Source organism: Manis pentadactyla, chromosome 5 (assembly GCF_030020395.1).
Source record: "Manis pentadactyla isolate mManPen7 chromosome 5, mManPen7.hap1, whole genome shotgun sequence".
Classification (NCBI taxonomy): domain Eukaryota; kingdom Metazoa; phylum Chordata; class Mammalia; order Pholidota; family Manidae; genus Manis; species Manis pentadactyla.
In genome coordinates, this window is record NC_080023.1 from 26,065,486 (window position 1) to 26,080,115 (window position 14,630).

The window sequence follows — 14,630 nt, forward strand, 5'->3', positions numbered from 1 at the left end:
CTTTTGTGTTTAAGAGTTATCTTTGTGTTATCATAGTGCCTAGTCTGCAATTTCTCATACAAAATGCTCTATAAATAGGTGAGAATAAAAGTGTACAGTAAGACTTTAAACTCCTTACAGGAAAACATATTTCTAAGTATGAATAAGTAAATAGAAGTTATTTTATCTCCAGCAGGAGAATGTGGGTCATGCTCTTCCATACCACCCATCCCAGGGCCACTCTTACTTATTATGAAGCATGACTTTGCTAATGTCTAAAAAGCGCCCTTCTCTGAAACTCAGTCATTTGTTTCATCTGCTAATTTTTTGTCAGCTATTCCACCACTTAGAGATGCATACAAATGAGAGATAACGTAGATAGAGCATGTTACGTAGATCCCTCAAAAGCAGGATCCTTTTCTACACATGTCAAGACAAAGAGAACTAAAAAGTCTCCTCCATAAGGAAAGGGATTGTGAAATCTGGCTTTTTGTATAAAAACTTTAAAGCCAATTCATTTGCTAATATTCCTTTTCTCAAAGGACTCTGCGAGATCCAGCTGTGCTGAAGAAAGAGGAGTTAATGAAGAGATGGAAATGGAATGGATGTAATTTTGTCACCAGGTATTCTGAAATAGGCCAAACTGGTGACAGAGTTCTTTGAATGGATGGAAAAACAACAAGAAGTGAAGAATGAAGAGGTGGGAGGTATGTGCTTAATCTTTGTAACAGAAAATGAGGAATGTTAGAGGGTGAGTGGAGCCAGGAGTCAGGAAGATGGATGTTTTCCTTTGTGATTTTTTAATACACCAAAACAGCTGGGATTTTCTTTATGGTTCTACTGAGCTTTCAACCTGGGCCTGTGTGGCGTTAGTTATTGTTGCTCGTGTCGTGTTATAGCTGATACTCCTTCAAACCTGATCCCAAAAGCTTTCTGACTGAAATAGCCTCAGTGGAGTCTTTAATACAAATTCACAGTAGGTGCCTTCATCTCACCAAGGGAGTGTAACTGTGTAAACTGACAATTCCTTGTTGGTCATGTTTTGTTTTGCTGTTTTGTCTCCCTTATCCTTGGCCTTGCTTTTCTTGAGAATTTAAGGCTTATTATATAAAATACTTTTTGCTGGCAGAGTGCTTGTTAAGTTTTCAAACAGCAGCTAGAAGCAAGTACTTCAAATTCATAGCTCCTATCTGAACTCCCAGGGCCTGGCCTGTTTCACTCAACCACATGTTCCCCATTAAACCTGGAGGAACACCACTGGGGCCTCTCACAAACTTAAAATTTTTATCTACATTAGGTGAATCAGACCTAACAATGTTATGTGTGTAGTCTAAGACAAATTCATTCTTTTAAAGTTAGTGAGGGAGCAGCATTATAATGGGAACAGTGTCACTGACAGTTGAGCCTAAGACAAGAGTCAGATGGAAGCGACACATGCACAGATTCAGGGACAGAAAGATTCTAACCATGCCTAGTTCCTTGGATCCATATATTTCTACTGTGAGATGAACATTTTTCCTGACCTAAAATTAGCAGGAAAGAGTTCATTTTTCCTATTACCAGTCTGCAAAATACTTCAGTGAAGTCACTGAAATACAAAAGAATACACAATGCTCAAAGAAGTTATTGAAAAATGAAGGTGTGTTTCAAGTATGTTAAAGTAAATCATGGAAAGAATCATTTCAATTCTGCCTTAAGATTGGAGAGAATAAAGGAAATTGTAAGTCAGCAAGCCTTTGTAATCCAAGGGACATGGTATAGCTGAGTTTAAAACCCAGAAAGAAGTACTTACTTTACACAAAAAATGGGTCCTTGGCTGACAAAACAGTTATATGAGGCATCCGAACGCCGCCTAAATTGCCCTCAACCGGAAAGCACAATTGCTGAAGTCTAATCTCCTTTCCTCAGGCTGCATGAAGAATTAGGAGCATGTTTGGTGGTTTTAGAGTTAAAATGCACTACGGTTTGCTATTGGCTCTCAGCCTCTTGGGTTGAGACTTCCTTTGCTAAACAGAAGATGTCTTAATGCCTTCGATTCTCTGCCCCACACAGGGGCCCTCCCAAGTACCAGGGTGCACATCATTCTACCAAGTACCTTTGGATGGAGATTTTTGAGAATACAAACGGTAACTCTTACATAAAGCGTGCACATGTGTGGAGGTGGGGGAAGCTCCATTTATACTTACTTCTTAGGGATCATGGTCAAGGCAAGGTGCCTGCAAACTTTCCGCTCAATGTCAATCCGTTGTAGGACATTAAAGGAATAATTAAATATAGTTACGACCTTGCTTTCATTATTTTTAAGTTGTAGCATATACCTGAAGTTTCCTAAAATATAATGACATTCACAACGACAGGCTTTACTTTTACCATCTGAAGAAAAAGAACTAGTGTTTCCTGAGTGAACTCCCATGGGGCTCCTTTCCTGGGGGCTGGGGACCCCGAGGATGTCCTCCTCAGCGCTGCCCAGTGTGACGGCTCCGTGAAATCGCCCAGAGGAGCTGGTTGGAAGGAGCCAGTGGAATGGGTTTCTAAGTATTTCTTCCAGTTGACATTCATATAGAATTTCATTTAAAGAATATTTTCTGCTAATATTGCTTTTAGATATCATTGATATGCTAAATACATTCTGAAATTTGTCAAAAGAAGACAAAAGAATGAAGGATTAAATATGAATTCAAAGGAAAACAAAGCTCCAAAAAGAAAAAAAATAGAGTGTGGAAACAACACAGCAGGGGCATTCATGTGAACATGGGGGCCCCCTGCATGGTTAGGTGGTGGTGGTGTCTGAAGATGCAGTGGCCCCACTACACTGAAAGGCCCAGACAGTCCATTAATGTCACTGTATCTCAATTCAGGCCTTCATGGCACATAAGAACTTCAATCAGTTACCAGATTAAACAGAACCTCTGTCATGGAAGTAAAGAGTCTGAAATGAACACTGTGCAGATCCAAACCATAAACATAGAATGTACGAGGGACTTCCAGGGAATACAAAAAAGAAATAAAAATTTCAGGACTTAAAGAATTAAAGCCAGAACCAAACTGTTTGCAAGTTGTAGCTCTAATCACCTGTGGCTTTGGGGTCTCATTAACACTTAGATGGCCTGGACTGATGTTTTTAATCTCCCTTCGAAGGCCTACTTTCTTGAAGTAGAAAGGAACAAGATGTATAAGCAGGAACAGTAAGGATCCATCTTTGCACAGACTCGCATCCTGCAGTATGTTCAACTCTAGTCAGTTTAGCAAGGTCCAGTCCAGGAAGGCATACATTTAGTCGAAGGAGCAGGACCCTGCCTGGTGAATGAGACCGAAGGTCTAGGAGGAGGGAAAAAGGAAACTATGATCAGTGCAGTCCAGCCTGGGCTCCAGGAATAGGAGCATTTTTAATTCCACAAGTTATAAAGAAAGATATTCTCATTATAAACTATCCAAATGTAGAAAGAAATAAAAACAGTAGAACCTTCTGATTATAAGGATTGCCTTTAGTGTTATGGGGAAAAAAATGAGATGTTCTACACTTAGGGACTGTATAGCTTATTTGCTCTGTGATCTTTCTATTCTCCCTGGGAATGCTGGCTTCTGTGACCTCTCTGTGTGTCTTGAATCTTAGCACCCACACCTACTTGATTGTCAGGGAGGCAGATGAAGCCTCAGTCAGTTAATCAATGCACTCAGGGCAGAGGGGAGAGCCTATGGCTAGAAACCCAGCAGAGTTTAGGGCATTTGGCCCATTCTTCTCTCTGTCAGCTGCTCCATGCCTTCCTCTGGCCACTCCCTTCTGCCCAGCAGGCCTATCCTGCTTGTGTCCTGCAAATACTTCCGGATTTTCTACTTTATTTATCAGATCCCATCTGCTTTCTATCCTCTAGGAATTTCTCAAACAAACAAATACAAGATGTTGGCTCACTGATGGTAATAGTTCTTATTTTCTGGCACCTTCTTGATATCTTTTTTTCAAAAAAATATTCTCTGCCATTTAGGAGTTAAGATAGAAGGAGAGATGATATACACTCTCAGCCTGCACACTTTATCCAATCTCTGTGTTGCCTTTCTTTAATTCAATTAAAGTCAGGTCATCTTTAGTAACAAGCTCCCTAGGACAACAAGAGGTTATGGAGTTCAGGTGTTCAAATAAACTATCCCGCACATTTGGCCCCAGGCTTTGCCTTCTCTACTGGGAAGGCTGGTACACATTTAACACGTGAGGTTTATGATTCTTAGGGTTTCTGGAAGACAGACTACGTATACCTGTAGAATATTAAGTTAAAAAGTGTTTTTCTTCCCATGCTACAGGTGAATGTGTATCTGAAGAAAAAAGAAAATCCCATCTGGTTTCACCTAGCACCCAGTAGGGACTATTTTTGCTTAGACAGTGCATACAGGGCCATGTATGTCATTTATATCAACATTAACATGAAGCTTCCTCAGGGCTATTGGCTTAACTTTTCCTAAGAGATTATTCACACTGTCCAAATTATTCCATGCAGCAGAGAAAGAAGCACAAACATGATTAAAATAGTGCAAACTGGATAAAATTATGAGAGTGTGACAATGACTGATCCATCAGTATATCTGATGTTCTTAGAGATTGACGACGCCCACCTGAAGTTTTCATTGGAATCACTAAATAGAAGAGAAATTATGTTGTCAGACAGACATCATATAGACATTAGCAAACTTAAAAATGACCAGCAATTAAGAAGGTAAGCAAACATTTGAATTATGCATTTGTCTTACTGTAGTTATTTTTGAAAGATGTGTCTATGTTTTAATACATGGGGATAGAAGATATATTAATAATCGGTACCATATGAAATTTTTCTCCAGTAATTATTTAATCCTAACATTTACATAAATCTATAGGATTGATTCTCAATACATATTCACCAGTATGTTAGATCAGCTTCTTTGTTTTTTTGAAATTCTTAAATAACTTATATCTGACAGAGTATTTCAGACATATTTTGGAAAGAAAAGAATTATGGTTGCTGAATCTAACAGTGTTAAAATATTGGATCTCTGTACAGATTAAAATACTTTTTCTACACTGGAATACTATTAATTTCCATTTTGTTCTCAATTGTTTTATATCAGGTCTTTGGGTTATAAAACATATTTCCCCCATAGAGGAAATATTTCAGTCATTGCCCAATTACCCCACAGTATAATTGATAGAGTGCACATTGCTTGTGTGGGTTGTAAGAATTAAGATGACAGAGTTCTGGATTGTGTTCCTTTGAGGCATAAGCCTCTTTCCAGTGCTAGCATAATTCATATTAAATAGATATTTAGGGCACTTGCACAACAGATCCATGAAACAAAATGAATGCATTTGTTATTGGATATTTCACAAAGAAGCATCACTGGAGTCAAAACAGGAAAACAATGCAGTAGACTTGCATTACCATATCTTTTAATTGAACATTGTTTTTATTTTGAAATACTAGTGTTCCTGCCTTTCACATCATGTTCTTTAGTCAATAATCTCTTCAGCATGTTGGACCTCAAAATGGAATCATCTAACCACACCTCTCAGAGGCGTGAGCTCACTTCTTTGACAAGCAAGAGACACAATCAGAGAAGAGAAAGTTGTGTTTTGGGCAACACAATTTCCCCAGAAGCAAGAAGGTGGAAGCTCTGAAAGGCAAGGGTGCTGAAGGGTGCTGCTCTGCAGATAGCAGAAAGGGCCGGGAGGGGAATCAGGGACCACAGGTCACAGGGATATGGCAGATATTTTCAAAACTGAAAGTCATCTGTCAAGTGACAATAGACAGAAAAACATTACTCTAGAACTTAAAAGTACAGACTCACAAGTCATGCTGTGTGTCTCAGTCCTAGCTCTGGATCCGACCAGCTGTGAGAACAAATTATTTAGTGGCTGAGCTTCCCCTTATTCATCTGTGGAGTGGGAATAATAATACCTACTTCACGGAGTTTTAGGAGAGATTAAGTTAATTATATAAACACTTGGTTGTGGTTTACAATACATCGTGAGAATCTTTGTTGTGTGGTCTACAAAAAGCAGAGCTTAAGGCCCCTTTTCTTGAGTGTGGGCTAGACTTAGGAACTCACTTTTAACAAACAGAATGAGGTGGAAGTGATGGGTGTGACTCGGAAGATTAGATTGCCAAAGACTACATGGCTTCCTATTGGTTCTTGCTCTTGGATCATTCATTGTGGAGGATGGCACTGTCTTGCAGAGAGGAGTCAAGCATCCTGTGATGAGGAACAGAGCCACCCTTCCATCAGGCAGTGAGAAGCTGAGGCTCCCCAACCACAGCCATGTGAACGAGCCCTCAAGGAAACAGATCCTCCTGCTCTAGCCAAGCCTTCACATGACTGCAGTCTGCTCTTTATTTTGTCTGCCTTCCTCTTCACAACCTGACAGCTAAGCTTCTCCAGTATTTCTGACCCATGGGAAATTTGAATGAATGAAAGTTGGTTGTTTTAAGTAACTAAATTATGGGGGTAATTTGTTACTCAGCAATAGATAATACACACTTTGAGCAGTGCCTGGCTTATCATGAGTGCTATATAATTATTACCCACATTATTATCATTATAGGTCATTGGTAGAGAGTTTGTGAACAGGATAATAATCTACTAGGATTCCCTATTATTGTTCCTGAAAATATTCTAGCACCAAAGAGGCCACTGTGATCTATTTTGGGGGCATTGTTGTTTGTTGTTAAATCTGATAGAGTAGGAGATTCACTAATATGTGGGCATTATTATGGATTTTAATGTTTCATTGGAGAAAAAAAATGAAATGATGATGGGTAGAAGAAAATATAAGGTGAGAAGTGAGGGTTTTGTGAGAAAAGGAATTCTGATAGTAAGTGGAAGTGAGAGAGGAAGAGACATTGTTTACTTGCATTTTTCATCTACAGGAGAACTAAGAACTCAATAAACCAAAAAAGTCCCCCCCAGGACAAAAGCAAGTAAACCACTCTGCATCAGCTTCATAAATTATGTCTAAAAGTGACTGTGAGAGGTGGAAAACAAACAAGAGTGTTCTCATCAGTGCATTACATCAATTATAATGCACTTCTTGCTTTGCTGTGTGTATTGCCCATTGAATTATCTTCATTGTGGAAGAACATCAAGACCAGCCAAATAAGAAAAGCAAAGCCTATTTATTCTGAGTGTGATGTATCAAGGGGGTCAGCCACAATTACTTGCATTTTGGCAGAGACTAAAGGTGGGCAGAGGAGTGGAAAAGCTATCGTGGAAAGAAGGAAGCCTTCAGGTCTGCCCTTGGGCTAACTAGAAACAAGGCATCTTATGTGATCGGTTAAAAGAGCATATGTGCCTTTCTCGGGCTGGTCCTAAACTGGAAGTAGGGACAAAAATTAGGGAAGCTGTCTAGTAATTAATGAAGTCCTGGCCATTTTGGGCCAGTGATAGAGCTGTTGTTTAACTTCCTGGATTGCCACTAGAGATAGCAATCTGGCTTCCTGAAAGTCTGCTTTACAGCATGCAGACCTCCTGGGTTGTTTATTATAGATAAAGTGTTCGTTTCCTAGACAGATTGTAGCAGGTTGTGGGTCCAAATTCTGTTTTCATATATGGTCTGGCTTTGGTCTCTTTGTATATTCGTCCTCGTATCAACAAAACACTATTTTTTACAAAGGTATACTGATAATAATTCTCTCTTCTTTGTTACCAGTTTTTCACACTCTTCTATCCCATATCCATATCCACATGCTGACAGCATTTCTATAAACATTCTCTAATTTCATGAAGGACTAAAATCAAGACTTCTGCATATGATAAATAAAATAATTGAGAGGATTAGATCCTGGCAGAAAGTTTTGTTCTGCTCTAACATCGGACCCAAGCAGAGAAAAAGAAAACTAAACAATAAATAAAAACAGTGTTTAAAAGTCACCACATTCTCATTAGAAACAGGGAGAAGGGGAAGAGAAATTGATTGAATTGATGGAGGAATCATAGGCACATTTTTCTTTTATTGAATTGTTTCAGATGTAGTATTTGATATTATTTCTGCCAGTATCTTTCTTAAACAAGTAGATAATTGATTATATGTATTTTCAATACAGTTTTTAATTTTCACATTGCAATTATTTGAAAGTTAATGTTTACCTTTGTGATTGGCAACTGGGTCAGTAATCAGTCTATTGGTGTAAACTGTTTTAGACTACAGCAAAAAGAAAGAACCTTCAGCATTACTGAATGTGAAAAGCAAAACACAGTTAAATTTTAGAAATCTTGAATTCCATTGTTCTCGCAATGACCTGTGAGGTCATTTGTTTCCTTCCTATTGATGAGAAATTAACTGAATTCCAAAGAACCTATGCAGTATGTCTCTGACAGGGATTCAAACATTCAAATGCCTACTGTAGTTTAGTCAAGTAATTAGAAACAGATAGGCAGTAGAAATTTATTCATTCATTGAATACATATTTATTGAAAGCCTAATTTATGCCAGGAGCTGTTCTAGGTACTAAAATTGATTTTGTACCAATTTTCTTGAGGCCAGTATCCCCCCTTGGCCTATAGTTAGTGTTTACACATTTGATTGAAACATGATTGCATTGAAATATTTCTTTTTCTATGAATATAACAATAGCAAGCCTGATGATGTGATAATTGACCCTGTAATGGTGGCAATTCCATAGAGGGAAGCAGCCAGTTTTGACATACACAAAGACATAGAATTAATTTGATTATGTTTGCAAATTTAAATATAATGCAAATCACAAGCTATTTAATTGGTTAGGTTATTAGTTGGCATTGCCATTTATGATAATCTTAAAAAAAGAGTTTAGGCTTAAATATATGGGCATTTCCGTGAATTCTTTTCATTTTCAAACTCTCTTGGTGCTCTATTTCATTTCTGGGTTATTCTCTTGCTCTAGTTCCTTCCATTAGATGTTTCCCAAGGGTTCTTTTTTTTTTTTTACTTTTGTACATTTAAACCACTTGCTCTACCTATTTTCCTTCTTTAAGCTATTCGTTACCAGAAAAGAGTTTCGTTTCTTTTTATTACTGTTTTTAACACATTGAACAAAATGCAAAATCCTCTGGTGTTCTTAGTTCATGCCCAACCAGATTTTCCAAATTTTTCTTTTTTTTAATTGAAAGATAATTGACATGTAGTATTGTGTAAGTTTAAGGTGTATAATGCATTGATTTGATACATTTATGTACTGAAATACTTTTACCACCATAGTTAGCTAACACCTCCATTAAGTCACATAATCATCATTTCATTTTGCATTGAGAACAGTTAAGATCGAATCTCTTAGCAAATTTGAAGTATATAATATAACATTGTTGATTGTAATCACCACATTGTGTGTTTGATCTCCAGAACTTATTAATCCTCTAACTGAAAGTTCATCCTCTTAGACCAGCATCTCCCTAATTCCTCCACCCACCCCACAGCTCCTAGGAACCACCACGGTACACTCTGTTTCTATGAAGTTCAGCTTTTATAGAGTCCACATATAAGGGCTGTCATACAGTATCTGTCACTGTCTTATTCATCTCATTTGGCATAATGTCATGAGATCCATGCATGTTGTTGAAAATGGCATGATTTCCTCCTTTCTCATGGTTGAATAATATCCTATTGTATATATATGTATATATATATACTACATCTTCTTTATGCGTCCATCCATTGATCAACACTTAGGCTTTGATAAACCCTCTTGCACTTGCACAACCTCTTCTTTAGTTATCCAGAATTGATCAATACCCTGCACTTCTGCACTTTTTTATTCTATCTATGCCTGCACAAGTCCCTTCAGGAGAACACACTCCTAAATTACTTGTGAAAGTTTCATCTATATTTACAGGTTATCTCCAGTTTTTACTATGGCATGACTTTTTTCCAGGTTCCCTAGTTTGGGTTAAGCTTGACCACTCTATTTTCTTTTTTTAAGCTACCAGAATAATTTTTTATGGGAAAATTGTCCTCATATTTAAGTTCATTGATAGCAATCTCTCTCCAGATACAGTTCAAACTCCTAGTGACCTCTATGGGTGGATTGCATAAATAATAACTAGTAGTTCCTCATAACAGGCATTCAGTTTGTGTTTGTTAAGTTGGATCTTAATTGATGTGCACTCTCAGATGTTGAAATGAATGGTCTTACTGAGATGCATCATCTTCAGAAAGGGATTTGTGACCTGAACATTAAAAGAAAAAGATGGACTGTGAGAAATAATGGTGGTGAAGTAGTGAAGATATTTGTAATTTTCTCATGAAATAGCAAATCTTTTGCTCCCTCCCCTATGTTGTCACAGTTAATTTTTATAATACTCCTTTAAAACTTATCTCATATAATTATATGTTTATATATCTGTATCATCTACTAGACTATGAGTTGCATGATAATAAGTATTATGTTTTATTCAATTCTGTATTGAAAAATCTTGCACAGTGCTTGACCCATTGTTTGTATTCAGAAAATGCTTATTAAGTGATGAATGAATAAGTGTACAAACAAAAGATTCAAATCTGGAATTTGAGATGCTTACATTTCTCAAAGGAAACTTAGGGATATTATGATTGCATTTATATTTGTGGCTTGAAAATGTGTGATTGTTTTATTACCATTCTTTTGATAGTAAAAAAAAAAAGGAAACCCACAGTTTCCTGAATGTTGTCTTCACTTACAAGTAAACACCCCCAAATCTTTGTCGCACAAATTACTTTTCTCTCAATTATTCAAGAAGGCTTCAGAGTATTCACTTTGTTTGGTAAGCAAATCTTTCAGCTACCACGTGACTTTCTTGTTGTTGTTCATAAACAGTCATTTCCTTTTTCAGCTCAGTACGCTGCTGGGATCTCTGATGTCAGCTTTGTAGAAACCCCCACATGTGCACACCGAACTTATGATTTCAACTATTTAGATATTAGGTTAAACAACTTCTCATGTTCTCTCAACATAGAGGCCCTATTACTCACCCACTCAGACATTCATTCATTCAATAAATATAAGTTTTTATCTAAAAGACTAAAGTGGTTCTAAGTACTAAAGATGAGTTCAAAAATGCAAAGGAAAAAAAAAGGGGAAAAAAGTGAGCCACTATCCTAGTTTTGCAACATAATATTAAATATTTGAAGATTTTACTTCACCTTTTTTGATTCATGTATTGCTTCTGTAAAGTGGGAATAATAACAGTAAATTTGCAAGAAAAGAAAACAAGTAATTAAAAAAAATGATCTAAAAAGTAGAATAAGAACCAAGTGTCATGCATGCATGGGCCATGTGAGCAAGAGGAGAAAAGAGTGGATGTTACCTTTCAAACGGCAGAGAGTAGGGGAAGGATGCCAAGTAGGATAAAAGCCACATTAAGAACAAAATGGCAGCCAAAGGAATCCCAGTTCCATAATTTGTTTAATAAATATTTATTGGTTTACTTCTTTGTTTTAGTCACTACAGGAAATGTTAACAATACCAAGTCTGATGCAAAATAGTTTCTACTTTAAGAAACTTTGCTTGTACTTTAGTACATTTAAGTCACCTAGGCTACTTCTTAAAACACTACCTCTGTTCTCACATAGTTTTAGATTTAGTTAGTGTGAGTTATACTGCCTATAAAATATTTTTTAAGCCAACTATCTACATGATTATGAGCAGGAGATGGATGGACGGCTCTTTGAAATAAGACTGTGTTCGTGATTACATATAGAATTCACTTCAAGATGCACAGTTTTAAAGAAACTTTAAATATGAAATTGTATTTTATTTAATCTAAAAGATTTATTTCAGATTTTTGAAACAAAAACTTAAATTAAGTAGACTTGAATTTTTACTTTCAAATTTTTCTTCCATTTCATTGCCTAAGATCCTGACTGTCAAGTTTATATGATGTTTGGAAAATATTTAAGGAAATAAATGTTTGCTACCCTTAAAAATGGAAAATGAAGTTGAATAACTACATTCTTTATATGTGAACAGTGTTTTAGGGCATATACACTGAAATGATAGGATTGCACACATGATTTGTAGAAAGGAGGGTTTGGCTGAGATGAAACCTTTAAGAATTCTTAGCAATAAAGATAACTAAATATCAGAACAAGCTATATAAAGAGTAGCTGAATAAACTCTGTTCCAGTGTGTGATGAAGGTAGAAGAAATAATTACCCTCCATTGTTAATTTAGGTATTGCCCACTTGATGTCAGACTTTTAGTGTAATTAAGACATTACTAATTCTAAGAATATTTCACAACAGGATTTTCATGTTTCCTTTCTTATGTAGGAGGAAAATATCTACAAGGATAGTTCCATGAATCTGATGCCCTGTACATCAATTTGAATAAGTCAGGTGATTTGAGCTGTGTCCCTTCTGTTCATGTAAGTCTAAATGTTTCTTGCCAATTGGAGTAACAGAGTCAAAATTTTAATAAGGCTTTGTCAGAAAGGGGTAATAAAATGTTTACATTTAAATAAAGTTGTTTTTTTTATATTGCAAAACAATAAAAAATATTTTTTACAACCAGTAGTGTAGGTTTGGTATATTAGGCCTTTGGACTGAGTTCCATGATTCTTAATGATACTCCAGGCAAATGAGATGGACCATCTGAAAGAGTTAAGCTCACAAAAATTCTAGTGATAAACTGGGGTCTGAGCAATACGGCTTTTGTGGTTATGTAAGAAAGTGGATGCAAAGGAGGGAAAAGGTCAGTCTCTTTGATGAGACATGGTTTTGGTTGATAGCAGACTCCAGTGTTTGTACTCCTCTTGTTGAGGGTGAGCACATTCAAAGTGGTACTCAGAATGCAATGAAAAAGCAGTCAGAACAGATCATCTGCCCTGCAAATTTTAGGTCTCCAAGACTTTCAGTATTGAGGGTGACTAGGGTAGATGAGAGAATATCATTAGGCATGGAGAGAAGTTGTTCATGAGCATATATATGATCATTCCTAGTACCTTCCAGAAATTATGGAATAAGACATGTCAGGGTGGTCACAATTCCACTTTACTATTGGTGAAAGAGTTAACTAGAGAAAGAATGAGTTACACATGGCATTTTGAAGATAAGGATCTCATCTTAGAATAAAATGGTAATTTATGTTCATAAAATCTGAGCTTATATGTACGAAGACATATGTATATGTCTGCAAAGATAGCACCTGTCCTCAGACTATGTTGAATGATATATTATCTAGGAAAATGGTATGAAATACAGTGCAGAATATTTGTTCTTATCTGACTAAGATTTCTTCAGTTTATAGTATAATTATAACAAAGAACAGGTCAGAAATGACTCTCACCAATTGCATTTAAGTCAGCATCCCAGAAGAAACAGAATTCACTCCAGATGGTACAAATGTTAGGAACTGTAAACAGAGGCATGGGCAAAGTTAAAAGAACTTTGGATAGTGAAGATCCTCAAGACTATCAAGACTGGGAAAGCATTTCTTGCATTGGGACAGAAATACCAAGAGGAGGAAATAGTATTAGCAGAGATCAATGATACTGGGAGTCATCAAAGAGAGGTTACCTGCTGATGTTCTACAGGATTATGCTATTGATAAAGCTATACAGTCTATGCTGAGAGGATGGGTTACAAACCTCTCTCAACTTCTATCTAGCATTTTGCTGCTCTTGCCTCATCCCACCAGAAACCAACTGGCTAGGAAACCTGGATGAGGTAGTCTACAGGTTTCAGCTATACTCCATCACTTTAAGCATGGAAGAGGAAAAACAAGAGCAGGGGAATGAGAAATAATTTCTGCGGGTGGAGATTGAGAATCACCCAGTTCGAGGTAGCAGTTAGGAGAGAACGATTCAAAACCTTTGCTCTTAATTTCTGGGTGATGTTTAGGATATTCCCTTTGTGTAGCCTACAGCAAAGGTAGAATTGTAATACAATCAAGCTAGATACACTCTATACTTTTCCAATGCAATCCCATAGAATTGATGATTTAGCTTTTTAAAATAGGGGAGATAGTTGATTTGAATGTACATTGTATTTTCTTGGTGGAGTTGATTAAAGAAACAAGTGGGTTTTTTAAAATGTGAGACTACCATTTAAGAGTTTAGTATAATATAAGTAGCAGAAAGAATAAAAGGAAAATATTTTTTAAGCAAGTGTTTTACAATGCCCTTTCATCCTAGACATATTATAAATGTATCACATCTGTGTTCGTATTCTAAGTGTAGACACTGTTTTTTGCATATGCAGTGTCTTGATCTGTGCTATGCACAATACCATAGTTGAATTTATATCCACCTACTTTGCTCAATTAGTGTCTTTTTAAACAGCTAAGAAAAACTGTTTTTTTTAAAAAAACAAAAATAGCATCCTGTGAAACATTTGGATCCAAAATAGAATCTATGTGAAACTCAAAAATCTAAAATAGAGTTTCTACGACTCCTCAAATCTAAAACACTCAGAAATAGCTTTAGTGGGTGTAACATATCCATCACTTCTTATTGAGGTCACCTTTTAGGTTTTATCTATAGATTGCTCAAACACACACAAACACATGCTTTTGTAATGCCAAAGATGTAGAGGTTAATTTTTGATCAGTTATCACTAGCTTGTGCTTCAGAAACAAACTTTTGCAGATGAAGTGTGGTGTGATTGTGTGTGTTAGAGACTGGTTATGTAAACAGTTAGTGGGTATTGACTTAGTTAACTCTATTCTCACCAATGCAAA